Source organism: Pristiophorus japonicus, chromosome 8, assembly GCF_044704955.1.
Source record: "Pristiophorus japonicus isolate sPriJap1 chromosome 8, sPriJap1.hap1, whole genome shotgun sequence".
Lineage (NCBI taxonomy): Eukaryota > Metazoa > Chordata > Chondrichthyes > Pristiophoridae > Pristiophorus > Pristiophorus japonicus.
This window is the reverse complement of record NC_091984.1, coordinates 228,531,226-228,549,418: the sequence shown is the minus strand read 5'-3', so window position 1 is coordinate 228,549,418 and position 18,193 is coordinate 228,531,226.

Genomic DNA, 18,193 nt, shown 5'->3' with positions numbered 1-18,193 from the left:
GAGTCATCCGCTTTTAGGACGGGAACGATGGGGCTCGCCTAGTCGCTGAATTCAACAGGCGAGATGATGCCCTCTCTCAACAGCCAGTCTAATTTGCTCTCGATCTTTTCACGCATCACATACGGCACCGCTCTGGCTTTGTGGTACACTGGCCTGGTGTCCGGGGTGATGTGTATCACTACTTTAGTGCCTTTGTACGACGCTAGGTTGGAATAGTGAATCGAATTGTTGTAGGACTTGTGAGCACGTACATCGCTCCACAGATGACATTGCGTGTCATTTCCAGTTCATCTCGGCTAACCAGCTCCTCCCCAACAGTGCGGAACCATTGCCCGGGATAATCCAGAGTGGCAGCTGATTCACTAACCCATTGGGTGTGACAGCCAACATTGCACTGCCTAGCACCAGAATGATTTATTTAGTGCAAGTCCGTAATTGTGTCTCAATACGTGCTAATTTGGGTCTACTGGCTTTAAGTGGCCATAGCTTCTCAAATTGCTGAACGTCCATGAGTGACTGGCTGGCCCCAGTATCCAGCTCCATGCATACTGGGATACTGTTTAATAAAACCTTCATCATCATTGGTGGCGTTTTGGTGTATGAACTGTGAATATTCCCCACATGGACCCGCTGAACCTCGGCATCCATCGATTTGCCCCAAAAGTCATCCTGACTCAAAGAACCCTCTTCTGGTCCATCCACCTCATATTAGTCTGGTTGCAGACTTCCTGTACATTTGAGCTAAGTAGCCACTGAGATTGCAGTTCCTGCAGATAAACTGTTGAAATCTGCAAGATCTAGCTGAGTGTTTTCCCCCACATCTCCAGCACGAGTTAAAGTTTCCATTGTTGGGAACAAAGGGACTATGGCCAGGCATTCCGCGCTGACTGTCCCTTTGACTGCTCTTAAGTGCCCTATTGGTGGGTGTCAATGGCCCCATCCCGGGCCGCATTGTCCACTGTGATGGCGTGAATGTCCGTTCAGCCTGCCATTGTCTCAGTTGAAGTCCTACTCTGGGTCCTATTGCTGCCTGGGGAGTGTCGGACTGCCCCTGCCTGCCTGCGGGGCTCTGAGTCACATTGATGATGTTGACTCCCTGATCCATCGCCGCGTTAGAGGCAGAATTGCGTGCGTATATTATTTTGATCTCTTCCTCCCCTGCCATGAAAGTTTGAGCCATCAACGCCGCCGCTTCCAAGGTCAAATCCTTGTTCTCAATTAATTTGCAGAAAATTCCCGCATGACCGATGCCCACGATAAAGAATTCCCTTAGCATCCCCCCCCTGCAGGGGTCTGTGAACTTAGAGGCTGGCCAAACGCCGGAGGTCCGCTACGAAGTCCGGTATGCTCTGTCCTTCACAACGTCGGTGGGTGTAGAATCTGTGTCGGGCCATATGTATGCTATTCGCTGGTTTGAGGTGCTCCCAGATCAATTTGCTAAGTTCTTCAAAGGTTTTGTCCGCCAGCTTTTCGGGTGCTAGTAAGTCCTTCATGAGCGCGCAAGTCTTTGGTCTGCAGCTGGTCAAAAGATGAGCCCTTCGCTTGTCGGCCGCTGCATCCCCCAGCCATTCTTTCACAACGAAGTTTTGCTGAAGCCTCTCCACAAAATCGTCCCAGTCTTCCCCAACACAGTACCGATCCTCTGTGCTACTGGTGGCCATTCTCGTGGGTCGTGAATTCCCATTTCTCGTCGCCAATATAAAGTCCTTACTCTACAGTATGAAACCACATGAGGCGCATTCTGGGGACAAGGTCACTCTGTGACCTTAACTCTTTATTCACAGGACTCCAAAGACAATGACCCTGCGTGGGACCTCCCTTTTTATACCTGTGTGATCAGGTAAGGAGTGTCTCCCACAAGTTCACCCCTTGTGGTCAAGGTGTGCATCTAGGTTGAGTGTATACAGTAATACAGTGGTGTTACATTGTGGTTACATACATGACAAAACCAGAGCAAACCAGCGGAAGCTATATTCAGATTAGTTACAGCTTTGAAGATCAGTTCTGCTGTTGATGTGATGAAGGAGCCAATGTATGAAGCAGCTGAAGCAGCTGGAGGCCTGTAGTAATAAGTTAATTGTGTCAGAAGATTACACAATGACCTCCTGTGAGATGATATTGTATGTGAGTTTAAAAAAAAACTCGGGAAAGAAACACATTCATCATCTCAAATCTGACCTATCGGGAATTTGCTGTTTGAACATTACCGACTGTGTGACAGAAATTGGTCGTCATGTTTACTGCCTGATCATCGTGGAGAATCTGATCTTCAAGTGCAACAGTCTGGACTTTTAAAAAAATGACAGGAATATTAATGGGTGGCAGTCCTGCTTTGCACTTGTCCAAAGAGGGGCTTCATGGAGTCACCATCGACATGCCATTTTATCAATAACTGAGTTGGAAGTTACAAAAATGAACAACTGAAAAAGAAGATTTTGGGCTCATTACTGTTTTTGGAACAGTGTGAGTATTTTAAAAAATTTGTTCCTGGGATGTGGGCATCGCTGGCAAGGCCAGCATTTATTGCCCATCCCTAATTGCCCTCGAGAAGGTGGTGGTGAGCCGCCTTCTTGAACCGCTGCAGTCCGTGTGGTGAAGGTACTCTCACAGTGCTGTTAGGGAGGGAGTTCCAGGATTTTGACCCAGCGACGATGAAGGAACAGCCGATATATTTCCAAGTCAGGATGGTGTGTAACTCGGAGGGGTATGTGGAGGTGATGGTGTTCCCATGCGCCTGCTGCCCTTGTCCTTCTAGGTGGTAGAGGTCGCGGGTTTAGGAGGTGCTGCTGAAGATGCCTTGGCGAGTTGCTGCAGTGCATCTTGTAGATGGTACACACTGCAGCCACGGTGCGCCGGTGGTGGAGGGAGTGAATGTTTGAGGTGGTGGATGGGGTGCCAATCAAGCGGCCTGCTTTGTCCTGGATGGTTGAGCTTCGAGTGTTGTTGGAGCTGCACTCATCCAGGCAAGTGGAGAGTGTTCCATCACACTCCTGACCTGTGCCTTGTAGATGGTGGAAAGGCTTTGGGGAGTCAAAAGGTGAGACACTCGCCGCAGAATACCCAGCCTCTGACCTGCTCTTAACATAGAAACATAGAAAATAGGTGCAGGAGTAGGCCATTCGGCCCTTCGAGCCTGCACCGCCATTCAATGAGTTCATGGCTGAACATGTAACCTCAGTACCCCATTCCTGCTTTCTCGCCATACCCCTTGATCCTCCTAGTAGCAAGAACGATATCTAACTTACATTGCAAAGGGCGTCATTCGAGCCCAGCGAGGGTCTGAGGTCGAGCCCAGCAGGGTGTGGAGGTTGAGGCGGGGTGGGGGGGAGGGGCAGAGGTCGAACCCGGCGAGGGGCAGCGTAGCATTTAATATCGGCAGGGTCGTGGCCCAGGTGAGGCGCAACAGAGCAGGTCTCCAGTCATCTTGGTTAACCCTTGCCACTGGACCAAGACCTAGCTCTGTCAAGCCCGTGTGGTGGCTGGTGTGCAATGGTCACCACCCGTTAAAAAAATCCACGCACAGGCATCCACCCTTTAAGCTGTAACTCATTGTAACACCTGTGAGCCCATCTTTTTTTTGGTGTGATGAGCATCATCCTCGTCACGAGGGATTGCCTATAATACATTGTGTAAGTCAAGTATCATAATGCTGTCTACTTGATGTTTCACAAATAAATCAGGTGATTTGTTTTAGACTGAACGTAATGGATTTATATCTGCAGCAGGCAATGCCCATGTCTCCGGTGCAGAATCCTGTGGTAATGGGGTAACTATTAGTGCACTCATGACACCTAAGGATGCAAGTTTCAGTTCATAGGAGACTGGCCTGTTAATGAAAATGTGATTCTTTGTTGTGAACATCAGCGTTAGCTGAGAGCCTCAACTTTAACACTGACATGCACTGCTTTGATGTGCAACAAACCCATTATAGAGAAGTACCACTGCAGACTCTAAAAAGTCCATGGAGCATCTGTAAACATTTCTAAGCACGCACCTCTTGAAAGAGTGCTTTGAACATAATTGTTTTCTTACCCAAAATTAAACGAATGCTTTGGAAAAGGAAGAATGATTAAAAAATATGGATTCAGTTATGAGCACAAAATAGACGCAGTCGCTCATTTACAGATTTATCCTGTTTGAAAAGTGCTACTGCAGTTTCTAAAAGTCAATATTTGGTTATAAACAGAAGATGCAGACACCCTGATGGCTCAGGGGCTTATGCACGGAGTTGCTAAGCCACAGACACCAGGAAAGGCCCCACATTCAATGCCTGGTCTTTCAGACGAGACGTCAAACATAGAAGATAGAAATTTACAGCGCAGAAGGAGGCCATTTCGGCATCATTGTGTCCGGGCCGGCTGACAAAGAGCCGCACGGCCCTCGGTCAGCAGCCCTGAAGGTTACATATAAACCTATGAACAATGAACAATGGCGGAAAGGTGAAGAGCATCCAGCCCAACCAGTCCACCCCACACAACTGCGACACCCCCTGCACCGAAACGTTCTACACACCACCCCAACAAGAGCCATGTCTGCTCTCTCAGGTGGATGTAAAAGATCCCTTGGCACTATTTTGAAGAAGAGCAGGGGAGTTATCCCTGGTGTCCTGGCCAATATTTACCCCTCAATCAACATAACAAAAACAGATTGTCTGGTCATTATCACATTGCTGTTTGTAGGAGCTTGCTGTGTGCAAATTGGCTGCTGCGTTTCCCACATTATGACAGTGACTACACTCCAAAAGGTAATTCATTGGCTGTAAAACACTTTGATATATCCGGTGATCGTGAAAGGCGCTATATAAATTCTGTTAAGCTCATAATAAAGTAATGCAACTGAGTACTACATGCAATGAGTAAGTGTGACCTTAGCTCCTTTATTCAAACTCCAGAGTGTTGGTACAGCATGGGAGGCCTGCTCATATACAGTGCTCCCAAGGGATGCTGGGATCCCTTAGGACTCCAACAGGTATGCCCTCTGGTGGCGGCATGATACAGGTTACCTAGGGTTGCATACATAACATCTTCTGTCCCTATATATTGATAATTATTATTCACCTGATCTCTATATTGGATCCGGCACAGAGGGATTTTAATTCCAAAGCACTAACCGGTATAGTTTATAACGGTAAGTTCTCCAGGACTGGAGAATTATAACTTTGAGGAAAGATTGGATAAGCTAAACTTTGTTTTCTTTTGGTTGAGGGGAGATTTAATTGAGGTGTATAAGATCAAGTGAATATGAAGGACCTATTTCAAGTGAATATGAAGGACCTATGGGAGAAAAAACAATAACCAGGGGGGCATGGATTTAAAGTAATTGGTAGAAGGGTTAGAGGGGAGATGAGGTGAACTTTTTTCACCCAGAGGGTGGTGAGGGTCTGGAACTTACTGCTTGAAAAGGGTGGTAGAGGCAGAAACACTCACCACATTGAAAAAGTACTTGAATAGGCACTTGAAATGCTGTAACCTACAAGGACTACAGACCAAGAGCTGGAAAGTGGGATTAGGCTGGGTAGCTGTTGGTCAGCCGGCACGGACACGATGGGCCAAATGGATTCCTTCTGTGCCGCAAATTTCCATGATTCATGCAAGTCTTTCTTTCTTTATCTCTTCGAATTCTGCAGACCTAAGCGCCACGTTGTGTGTGTGTTTGGTCTGACTCAGGGACAGACTCACTGATCCCCAACGACACCTCAAAAAGAAAAGCAGGTCTGCATCAGCAACAGTGCACCACAGGAAATGGTCTGGCCACAGAGAGCGGCTCTTGAGCTCACTCATTGCGGTTATTAAAAGTTGGTGTTGACTTTTAGATAGTGTCAGGGCTTTACATGTGCCGATCACTGCAGCATTCGATTGAATATTTGTTGATGATCAAGCAAACTCCAGGAATCTCATTAGTTGCCCAGCCATCCGGATTTACAGACTGCCACCTTGTAAATCCACAGAAAAAAAAACCCACATCAAACTCCTGGGCCAATCTACTTCCTCCTTTTGTCTCCCAATCTTTTAAAAGCCAGGTTTGTTATCACTGCGCCTTCTGGTTGTGGCCTACACTATGGACCAAGTCCTCTTACCTACCTTTCCCAATTAGGTTGCCCACGCTCCATCCAGTACTTGCGTCAGCTGTGGCTCAGTGGTCAGCACTCTCGCCTGAGTCAGAAGGTCGCGGGTTCCAGTCCCACGCCAGAGACTTGAGCACAAAAATCTCGGCTGATGCTCCCTGTTCTGTCTGTAATGCACTTATGAATGACTCCACGAGGCAATGTGTTGTACTCAAACTGTAGTGACCTTGGTCCTTTATTCGTAACTCCAGAGTGAGGCACAAGCATGGTGGGCAGCCTTTTATACTGGGTCCTGCGCACCTATACAGGTGACCCTCAGGTCTCCCACCGCAGTGCCCTCTGGTGGACAGCCTCTGCCACAGGGGCAGGAAACCCCGGTCTCCAGCAGTTGCACCCTCTAGTGGTGCCAGCATTGTGTATACACAGTGTAAACTTTATTGACAGTATATCAGGTAACAAGTCTCCATCTTGTGCAACTATACAGTGACTATACAGTGCTGAAGGAGCAAACAGTGGACAACCGTAAACAGCCCGAGAACCGGTCATGGTCGATGCTGCCACCTTCTCCATGGGTGGAAGATTAAAGCATCCCCATCATGCGACTGTGGAGCTCCTAATCAGACCCTGGAGCACATCACTGATCACTGCCCTCGGAGGGAATTCGCAGGCAGCCTACAAGATATCACACTGTTACACCGGAAGCTTTGGCCTGGACATCCAACTTGGATACTGACGCTTAATTTGCTTTGCGACTATCCTGTACCAGAAGAAAGACAACCGAGGGAGCACCACACTGTCGGAGGTGCCGTCTAATGAGACGTTAAACTGAGACCCCGTATGCTCTCTCGGGTTGACGTAAAAGATTCCACGGCACTATTTTGAAGAAGAGCAGGGTAGTTATACCTGGTGTCAATATTTATCCCTCGATCAACTTATCAAAAACGGATTCATTATAACATTGCTGTTTGTGGGAGTTTGCTGTGCGCAAATTGGCTGCCGCATTTCCCACATTACAACAGTAAATAAACTTATTGGCTGTAAAGCACATTTCGGTGGTTGTGAAAGGCGCTATGTCGAATTTGCTGCCTCAGAGAGCTGTGGAAGCTGGGGCTTTGAATAAATTTAAGACAGAAATAGACAGTTTCTTGAGCGATAAGGGGTTATGGGGAGCGGGCGGGGAAGTGGAGCTGAGTCCATGATCAGATCAGCCATGATCTTATTGAATGGCGGAGCAGGCTCGAGGGGCCGTATGGCCTACTCCTGCTCCTAATTCTTATTGTTCTTTATGTTCTTATAAATGCAAGTATTTCTTTCCTTGGCACTCCAGGAATTGAAGGTTAAACTCTGGCACACTGCTACTGGTAACCCAGCAGAAGGATCACAGGGGTACCAAAAGAGGTTGTGTTTTTTTTCCCCATGATCGTTGACGACTTTCGTTTATGAGTTAGAACAATATTTGATTGGTTGGAGGCGGGAGGTCATGTGATGTGAAAGCTCCAGGAATACGCCCAGAGTTGCCGACTCTCATCCCCAATATAAAATGCAAATTCACAGTGAACGGCTTTCAATTAGCCATTAGTCATCCCTGAAACATGCCGAGGGTTGGCCAGATTCAATAAAATAAAACACATCAAAATCAGTTTACCTCTAAACAGAGACACAAATGGTTTTTCCCAAGCCACTGACTGATAGCTTGATCGTGTGATTTAGTAGACCGAGACTCCGGACTAGAAGGATTCCAGTTGATTAAAGCACTTGGCTACTGCTTCGTCCTTTAATCAGCTCTCTGTCCTCGCCTCTGGCACACAAACGCACAACCTACTCAATCACACACAGTAGCCTTAATAGGGATTGTGGTCTTCGAAGGTTTCCGCTGTGGTTCAATGTGCCCGATTCTCAGCATTAGGAATCTGTGTGCTGCAACGCAGTTGAGGCCGCTTGCTCGTACTATATTCTTAAACCCATCCTTCATCTGTACAGTGAGAGGACAAAAAGGCCAAGAGGAAGGAGAAGCATAGTGGCTAATTCTGAAAAACATCCATTGTGGTCAAATGATCAAAGCAGGGAAAACTGTTGGATTCACCACCCTCTGAGTGAAGAAGTTTCTCCTCATCTCAGTCCTAACTGGCCGATCCCTTATTCTGAGACTGTGACCCCTGGTTGTAGACTCCCCAACCAGGGGGAAACATCCTCCCTGCATCTACCCTGTCAAGCCCTGTAAGAATGTTGTATGTTTCAATGAGATCACCTCTCATTCTTCTAAACTCGAGAGAATACCGGCCTAGTCTGCTCATTCTCTCCTCACAGGACAATCCCACCATCCCAGGAATCAGTCTGTGAACCTTCATTGCACTCCCTCTGTGGCAAGTATATCCTTCCTTAGGTAGAGAGACCAAAACTGCACACAATACTTCAGGTGTGGTCTCACCAGGGCCCTATATAATTGCAGTAAGACGTCTTTACTCTTATACTCAAATCCTCTTGTAATAAAGGCCAACATACCATTTGCTTTCTTAATTGCTTGCTGTACCTACATGTTAACTTTCAGTGATTCGTGTTTGAGGACCCCACTGCAAGATTGGGTTTTCCCCGAGGAGCCCCACAAGCAGGCTGCAACTAACCAGGTAAGATTTTAACATATCCTTACCAGAATGTGGTGCTAGGAGGTGCAGTAGTATTCCTAATGACCCCACAATCTCAATGTCAACAAGGGCGCTTTGGGCCTCACCATTCAGGCACAGGACGTGTCATCATAGGCGGTCCCTCGAACGAGGATGACTTGCTTCCACGAGAGTTCACAGATGTTTCAATGAAGGACCCGATGTTCCAGTCCTGAACTCCAATTGAGGGGGTGGAAGGTGCCTGTGCCTGTGATTTTTTTTAATGTGTGGTGACCATTGCACATCAGCCACCACATGGGCTTGACAGAGCTAGGCCTTTATCCAGTGGCAAGGGTTAACTAGGCTGACTGGAGACCTGCTCTGCTGCACGGACCTAGTGCACACACATATTGCAGTGTGGGCTGGCCCGTGCTGCCCCAGGGCCCTCGGTTCTTCTGGGCCCCGTACCCTCATTCGCTGCACCTCCGTCACGATCTCTCGCCGCTCTTCCGTCACGATCTCTCGCCGCTCTTCCGTCACGATCTCTCGCCGCTCCTCATATACTGACATATTGTCCACCCAACAATCACAGCAACAAAACCCGTGTCCGTTCACAGGGGCAGAGAGTGTACTCTGCACCCGAATATCCGAGCCAATGACATACTTCAAAACCACAGGCACACAATTAAAGTTAATGAATTGTTATTTTAAATTAAACAGGTTAATGTCTTTGTTAAAGTACTGGTCAGAGAGATGTCACAGGAACTCATTAGGAACATTTGCCTGCTATTTTCCAGCCTCGTGCGCCAAACAATATGATCGAGGAATTATAATATACATTGTATTATTCTTCGTGTGACTGTCTAATGCGTCAGCTGCCAGCACTAGAGAGCTGGCTCAAAAGAGAAAAAAAAAACTTTTTTAAAAATCTTGAATATTTTTCCCTTTCGCATTCAACTACAGTATTCAGCCAAGCAAGTGCGGATTAGTTACATCGGACTTCAAATGTGCAGCCAGGAATGTGTAATACGGTCCCGTGAGACAGAGAGGGCAGAACTAACACAACCCAGATCTCATCCCAGTGCAGAGATGGTGTTAAGAAAAAAGACAGACTTACATTTATATAGCGCATTTCACGACTGCTGGACATCGCAAAGTGCCTTACAGCCAATCAACTACTTTTAGAGTGTAGTCACTGTTGCAAAGTGGAAAATGTGGCAGCCAATTTGCACACAGCAAGCTCCCACAAACAGCAATGTGATAATGACCAGTTAATGTATTTTGTTTATGTTGATTGAGGGATAAACATTGGCCAGGACACCGGGGATAACTCCTCTGCTCGATGAGAGCAGTGCGTATGATGTAGTGTATATGGATTTTAGCACAGCTTTTGATAGGATCCCGCATGGCAGACTGGTCACAAAAGTAAAAGCCCAAGGGGTCCAGGCTAAAGTGACAAGTTGGATCCAAAATTGGCTCGGAGGCAGGACGGAAAGATTAATGGTTGATTGGTGTTTTTGTGACTGGAAGGTTGTATCTAGTGGGGTTCCGCAGGGCTCAGTACTGGGTCCCTTGCTTTTTGTGGTATATATCAATGACTTGGACTTAAATAATGGGGGTATGATTTAGAAATTTGCAGATGACACTAAAATAGGCCGTGTGGTTGATAATGAAGAAGAAAGCTGCGGACTGCAGGAAGATATCAATGTACTGGTCAGGTGGGCAGAACAGTGGCAAATGGAATTCAATCTGGAAAAGTGTGAGGTAATGCATTTGGGGAGGGCTAAAAGGAAAGGGAATACACATTAAAGAGCAGGCCATCCTAGACTGGGTCTTGTGTAATGAGAGAGGATTAATTATCAATCTTGTTGTGCGAGCCTCCTTGGGGAAGAGTGACCATAATATGGTAGAATTCTTCATTAAGATGGAGAGTGACACCGTTAATTCAGAGACCAGGGTCCTGAACTCAGGGAAAGGTAATTTCGATGGTACGAGACATAAATTGGCTAGGATAGACTGGCGAATGATACTTAAAGGGTTGACGGTGGATAGGCAATGGCAGACATTTAAAGATCACATGGATGAACTTCAACAATTGTACATCACTGTCTGGTGTAAAAATAAAACGGGGAAGGTGGCTCAACCGTGGCTAACAAAGGAAATTAGGGATAGTGTTAAATCCAAGGAAGAGGCGTATAAATTGGCCAGAAAAAGCAGCAAACCCGAGGACTGGGAGAAATTTAGAATTCAACAGAGGAGGACAAAGGGTTTAATTAGGAGGGGGAAAATAGAGTATGAGCGTAAGCTTGCAGGGAACATAAAAACTGACTGCAAAAGCTTCTATAGATATGTGAAGAGAAAAAGATTAGTGAAGACAAATGTAGGTCCCTTGCAGTCAGAATCAGGTGAATTTATAATGGGGAACAAAGAAATGGCAGACCAATTGAACAAATACTTTGGTTCTGTCTTCACTAAGGAAGACACAAATAGCCTTCCGGAAATACTAGGGGACCGAGGGTCTAGCGAGAAAGAGGAACTGAAGGAAATCCTTATTAGTCAGGAAATTGTGTTAGGGAAATTAATGGGATTGAAGGCCGATAAATCCCTAGGGCCTGATAGTCTGCATCCCAGAGTACTTAACGAAGTGGCCCTAGAAATAGTGGATGCATTGGTGGTCATTTTCCAACATTCTATAGACTCTGGATCAGTTCCTATGCATTGGAGGGTAGCTAATGTAACCCCACTTTTAAAAAAAGGAGGGAGAGAGAAAACAGGGAATTATAGCCTGACATCAGTAGTAGGTAAAATGTTGGAGTCAATTATTAAAGATGTAATAGCAGCACATTTGGAAAGCAGTGACAGGATCGGTCCAAGTCAGCATGGATTTATGAAAGGGAAATCATGCTTGACAAATCTTCTAGAATTTTTTGAGGATGTAACTAGTAGAGTGGACAAGGGAGAACCAGTGGATGTGGTGTATTTGGACTTTCAAAAGGCTTTTGACAAGGTCCCACACAAGAGATTAGTGTCCAAAATTAAAGCACATGGTATTGGGGGTAATGTATTGACGTGGATTGAGAACTGGTTAGCAGACAGGAAGCAAAGAGTAGGAATAAACAAGTCCTTTTCAGAATGGCAGGCAGTGACTAGTGGGGTACCGCAAGGTTCAGTGCTGGGCACCCAGCTATTTACAATAATGATTTGAACGAAGGAATTGACCGTAATATCTCCAAGTTTGCAAATGACACTAAGCTGGGTGGCAGTGTGAGCTGTGAGGAGGATGCTTGGACAGGTTAGGTGAGTGGGCAAATGCAGTACAAAATGGATAAATGTGAGGTTATCCACTTTGGTGGCAAAAACAGGAAGGCATAATATTATCTGAATGGTGACAGATTAGGAAAAGGGGAGGTGCAACGAGACCTGGGTGCCATGATACATCAATCACTGAAAGTTGGCATGCAGGTACAGCAGGTGGTGACGAAGGCAAATGGCATGTTGGCCTTCATAGCGAGAGAATGTGAGTATAGGAGCAGGGAGGTCTTGCTGCAGTTGTACAGGGCCTTGGTGAGACCACATCTTGAATATTATGTATAGTTTTGGTCTCTTAATCGGAGCAAGGACATTCTTCGTATTGAGGGAGTGTAGTGAAGGTTCACCAGACTGATTCCCGGGATGGCAGGACTGACATATGAAGAAAGGCTGGATCGACTAAGCCTGTATTCACTGGAATTAAGAAGAATGAGAGGGGTTCTCATAGAAACATATAACATTCTGACAGTATTGGACAGGTTAGATGCAGGAAGAATGTTCCCGATGTTGGGGAAGTCCAGAACCAGGGGTCACAGTCTAAGGATAAGGGGTAAGCCATTTAGGACCGAGATAAGGAGGAACTTCTTCACTCAGAGTTGTGAACCTGTGGAATTTTCTATCACAGAAAGTTGTTGAGGCCAGTTCGTTAGATATATTCAAAAGGGAGTTAGATGTGGCCCTTGCGGCGAAAGGGATCAAGGTGTATGGAGAGAAAGCAGGAATAGGGTACTGAAGGTGCATGATGAGCCAGGATCATATTGAATGGTGGTGCAGGCTCGAAGGGCCGAATGGCCTACTCCTACACCTATTTTCTATGTTTCTATGTTTCTAAATGGTAAGACACTGAGAAGTGTAGAGGAAGAAAGCGACCTTGGAGTGCAGGTCCACAGATCTTTGAAGGTAGCAGGCCAGGTAGATAAGATGGTAAAGAAGGCATATGGAATACTTGACTTTATAAGTCAAGGCATGGAATACAAGAGCAAGGAGGTTATGCGCGAACTGTATAAAACACTGGTTAGGTTGCAGCTGGGGTACTGTGTGCAGTTCTGGTCACCACATTACAGGAAAGATGTGATTGCACTGGAAACGGTGCAGAGGAGATTTACAAGACAGGATAGAGTGGATAGGAAGGATCTGTTTCCCTTGACAGAGAGGTCAACAACCAGGGGACATAGATTTAAAGTAATTGGGGGGAGGTTTAGATGAGATATGAGGGTGGTGAATGTCTTGAACTCACTTCCTGAAAGGGTGTTAGAAGCAGAAACCCTCACCACATTTAAAAGATACTTGGATGTGCACTTAAAGTACAATAACCTACAGGGCTACGGACCAAGAGCTGGAAAGTGGGATTAGGCTGGATAGCTCTTGGTCGGCCGGCGTGGACACACGATGGGCCGAAATGGCCTCCTTCCGTACTGTAAATTTCTATGATTCTATGCTCTTCTTCGAAATAGTGCCATGGGATCTTTTACGCCCACCCGAGAGGGAAGATGGGGCCTCGGTTTAACTGAAAGTCGGCACCTCCTACAGTGCAGCACCCTCAGCACTGCACTAAAGTGTCAGCCTAGATTTATGTGCTCAAGTCCCTGGAGTGGGACATGAACCCACAACCTTCCGACTCAGAGGCAAGAGAGTGCTATCCACTGAGCCACAGCGGACAGTGAACCAAATGTGGCGTATGCCATCTTAAAAAGAAAATCATATTATTCAAAACTAATTCAGCAGCATTTTATTTTAAAATAATTGCAAAGAAATACCAGAAAGTTCACCAAACTATTCAATATTTTAACTTTGCTTGACATGTGGCTATTAATATTACTCAAGCTTGGGGTGCACGCTTCACAAACCTGTCTGATGTCACATCAACCAAAAGGCCAGAAAAGGAGTAAAATCATTGAAACGTTTGATAGCCTCAAAGAACTATTAGGAAAAAAACAGCTAAACTGCCTACTTTTCAACCTCGAATACCGCAGCCAATTAAAAAAAATTAATTCACAGAATGTGGGCGTCGTCAGCAAGGCCAGCATTTATTGCCCATTCCTAATTGCCCTCGAGAAGGTGATGGTGAACCGCCTTCTTGAATGCAACTGAGTGGCTCGCTGGGCCATTTCAGAGGGCAGTTAAGAGTCAACCACATTGCTGTGGGTCTGGAGTCACATACAGGCCAGGCCGGGTAAGGGCAGCAGATTTCCTTCCCTGAAGGGCATTAGTAAACCAGATGGGGCTTTACAACAATTTCATGGGTAGTTTCATGGTCACTATTACTTACTGACATTAGATTTTTTTAATTCCAGATTTATTTAATTGTTTGAATATAAATTCCCCAGCTGCCGAGATGGGATTGGAACTCACGTCTCCGGGTCATTAATCCAAGCCTCAGTAACATAACCACTATGCTACCCTACCCCCCAAAATTCAACAAGCAACTAGGTTAATTAACAGAGTACTTAATTTTTAAGCTGATTTCGGTTGAGTCATCACACCGAGGCCCCAGCTGTCCTCTCAGGTGATCGTAAAAGATCCCATGCCACTTCTCGAAGAAGAGCAGGGAAGTTCTCCCTGATGTCCTGGCCTGTATTTATCCCACAACCAACATCAATAAGCATAGGTTATCTGGTCCTTATCGCACTGAAGTTTGAGAGACCATGCTGTGCACAAATTGGCTGCCGCATTTCCCACATTACAGCAGTGAATAGTGCTTTGGGAAGTCCTGAGGTTCTAAAAAGGGCTATATAAATGCAAACTGCTGCGACCAAGTGGTTGCTTTAACAAAGCACATCGAAGCAGGCTTCCTGCACAGGCTCAAGTCCACCGCAGCACTCCTGGACCTGTCAGCGGTGTATGACACAGTATGGAAGCATGGATGGCTTTTTAAGCTCTCCACCATTTTATCCTGCTGAACAACGATCCATCCTCTCAACTTCATGCTTAGCAACCGGTGGTTCCGTGTGTACGCTGGCACCCAGAAGAGCAGATATAGAATATTGGAGTTCCGTCCTAGCACTCATGTTATTCAACGTTTACACCAGTGAACCGCCCAAAACAGAGTCCCGCAGAGTATACGCTGATGACATTGCCTCGGCCACGCAAAAGATGAATCTGTCCATCACCGAGGAGACCCTAACCAGGGATTTACAGAGGATGGAGGCCAACTTCCACCGATAGCGACTCCGGCCAAACCCGCCAAAGACCGTCACCTCGGCATTCCACCTCAACACCCATCAAGCAAACCAAGCTTTGAACGTCTCCTTTTGTGGCGCAGAGGTAAACCATGCCAAACAAAAACCTCCTACTTGGGAGTCACGTTTGATCGCACCCTGTCATATAGACAACATCTCCAGAACCTGGGGAAGAAACTAAAGAGCAGGGTCAACGTGATCCAGAAACTCACCGGACCCACATGGGGAGCAGACGCTCAAACCCTCCGTACAACAGCACTCGCCCTGGTGTACTCTACAGCGGAGTACTGCTCTCCGGCATGGCTATCAACCCCACATGTCAAATCCGTTGATGTCCAGCTGAATTCGACTATGAGAATTATCACCACTACGCTTTTATCGACACCAATACCTTAGCTGCTCGTGCTTGCAACACCACACCTCTGCTGCGAATACGCAGTCTCCAGAGAATACAACCGCTACACCAGTAAAGACATGTTGATCCAGGCCGACCTGAACAACCTACCACCAAACCGTCTCAAATCTAGAAGGCCATTTTGGACTGTCACCGAAGCCCTTCAGCGATCTCCCCTTCAGCCTTGATGACTGACGGCGAAATGCTTAGAAGAACTGCGACATATGGAATGGGTTCCTTATAGAGGGCCCCACAGTACAACCTGAAGGATCAATCCTTCCTCGCAAAGAGTGGGCAACCATCAACCGCCTCAGAACCGGTCACGGTCGACGCTGCCACCTTCCCCAGAGGTGGAAGATTAAAGCCTCCCATCATGTGACTGTGGAGCTCCTAATCAGACCCTGGAGCACATCACTGAGCACTGCCCTCAGAGGGAATTCACAGGCAGCCTACAAGATATCCACGCTGTTACAGCGGAAGCTTCGGCCTGGATATCCGACTTACATAAGAACATAAGAATTAGGAACAGGAGTAGGCCATCTAGCCCCTCGAGCCTGCTCCGCCATTCAACAAGATCATGGCTGATCTGGCCGTGGACTCAGCTCCACTTACCCGCCCGCTCCCCGTAACCCTTAATTCCCCTTATTGGTTAAAAATCTATCTATCTGTGACTTGAATACAGTCAATGAGCTAGCCTCAACTGCTTCCTTGGGCAGAGAATCTCACAGATTCACAACCCTCTGGGAGAAGAAATTCCTTCTCAATTCGGTTTTAAATTGGCTTCCCCGTATTTTGAGGCTGTGCCCCCTAGTTCTAGTCTCCCCGACCAGTGGAAACAACCTCTCCGCCTCTATCTTGTCTATCCCTTTCATTATTTTAAATGTTTCTATAAGATCACCCCTCATCCTTCTGAACTCCAACGAGTAAAGACCCAGTTTGCTCAATCTATCATCATAAGGTAACCCCCTCATCTCCGGAATCAGCCTAGTGAATCGTCTCTGTACCCCCTCCAAAGCTAGTATATCCTTCCTTAAGTAAGGTGACCAAAACTGCACGCAGTACTCCAGGTGCGGCCTTACCAATACCCTATTGGATATTGACATTTGGATATTAACATTTGATCTGCTCTGCTACTACCATACGAAAGAAGGAGAGTGCAAGTCTTTGTCTCTAATCCAAACAGCACACAAACATGGGATTCAAATGCAAACATAAATTTACTCTGCTTTTCATGGTCCACACACCAGAGCCAGTCAGCATGCAGCCAAATGTCTCCGAGAGGTAGCAGCCCAGATTAAAAGTCTATTCAGCCCTGTGCACCAACATTTTTTTTTTAATTCAGTGCTTTCTGTCAATCTTTGTTTCAATCGAGTCGCCGAATGAATAGGCCTAATGGGCTGCGGGACAAATATCTGTAAATTGGCTGATTTATTTTGCATGGAGTGTACAGAAATCCCGATCCCAGTGTAATCCTGACTGAAGCCGAGCATTGCTTGGCCAAGCGCCAGCGTGGGTATTGGGACTCTGGCCTGCTCATTCTGGTCCGCTGTGCAAACAAAATCAAATGGGCTGATCATAATTAATATTCAGTAGCACTTGCAGCCTAATTGCAACCAGTAAACTTTCCCACACTCTTGGCACGTTTCTCTGAACTTTCCACTAAGGCAAGAGATGTGGCAAATACAAAGCATTTCACAACGGAAAACCGCATTAATATTCCCCCCCACTGCAGGCACGATTTGAATGTATCAGTTGACCTAATTAACTTCAATCTCGATCGTGTTGACTTTCTAACTGGGTCGAAGCAAGACATTTTTGCCTTGGGTTTACAAAACTTTCCAGATGGGGGGTGGGGGGGGGGGTGGGGTGGGAAACACGCACACTTCAGGAAATTTAAAGAAAGAACTTGCATTTATATAGCACCTTTCTTGACCTTAGGACATCCCAAAGTGCGCGACAGCCAATGAAACTCTGGACTGGGACTTGAACCCGCTACCTTCTGACTCGAGAAGTTGAGAGTTGGAAAGTCCACGTGTGTGTGAACATTGAGTGAAGACATAGAAACAGAAATTTACAGCGCAGAAGGAGGCCATTTCGGCCTATTGTGTCCGCGCCGGCCGACAAAGAGCCGCACGGCCCTCGGTCAGCAGCCCTGAAGGTTACATATAAACCCATGAACAAGGAACAATGGCGGAAAGGCAAAGAGCACCCAGCCCAACCAGTCCGCCCCACACGTCTGCGACACCCCTTATACTGAAACATTCTACACTCCACCCCAACCCGGACCATGTGATCTCCTGGGAGAGGCAAAAACTAGATAAAAACCCAGGCCAATTTAAAGGAGAAAAAATCTGGGAAAATTCAGCTGTGATGCCCTCCATGGCCAGATAGCTCCTCAATACTCACTTCAGGGCTTACCCTTAAAGAATGGCCTATTTTGAGTGAGGCACTGGAAAGCTGCTGGTGCAGATGGGACCACACCCAAACAACTTACAACAACATCTTGCATTTATGTAGCGCCTTTAATGCAGTGAAATGTCCCAAGATGCTCCACAGGAGCGTTATCAATCAAAATTCGACACCGAACCACGGAAGGAGATATTAGGAAAGGTGACCAAAAGCTTGGTTAAAGAGATATGTTTTAAGG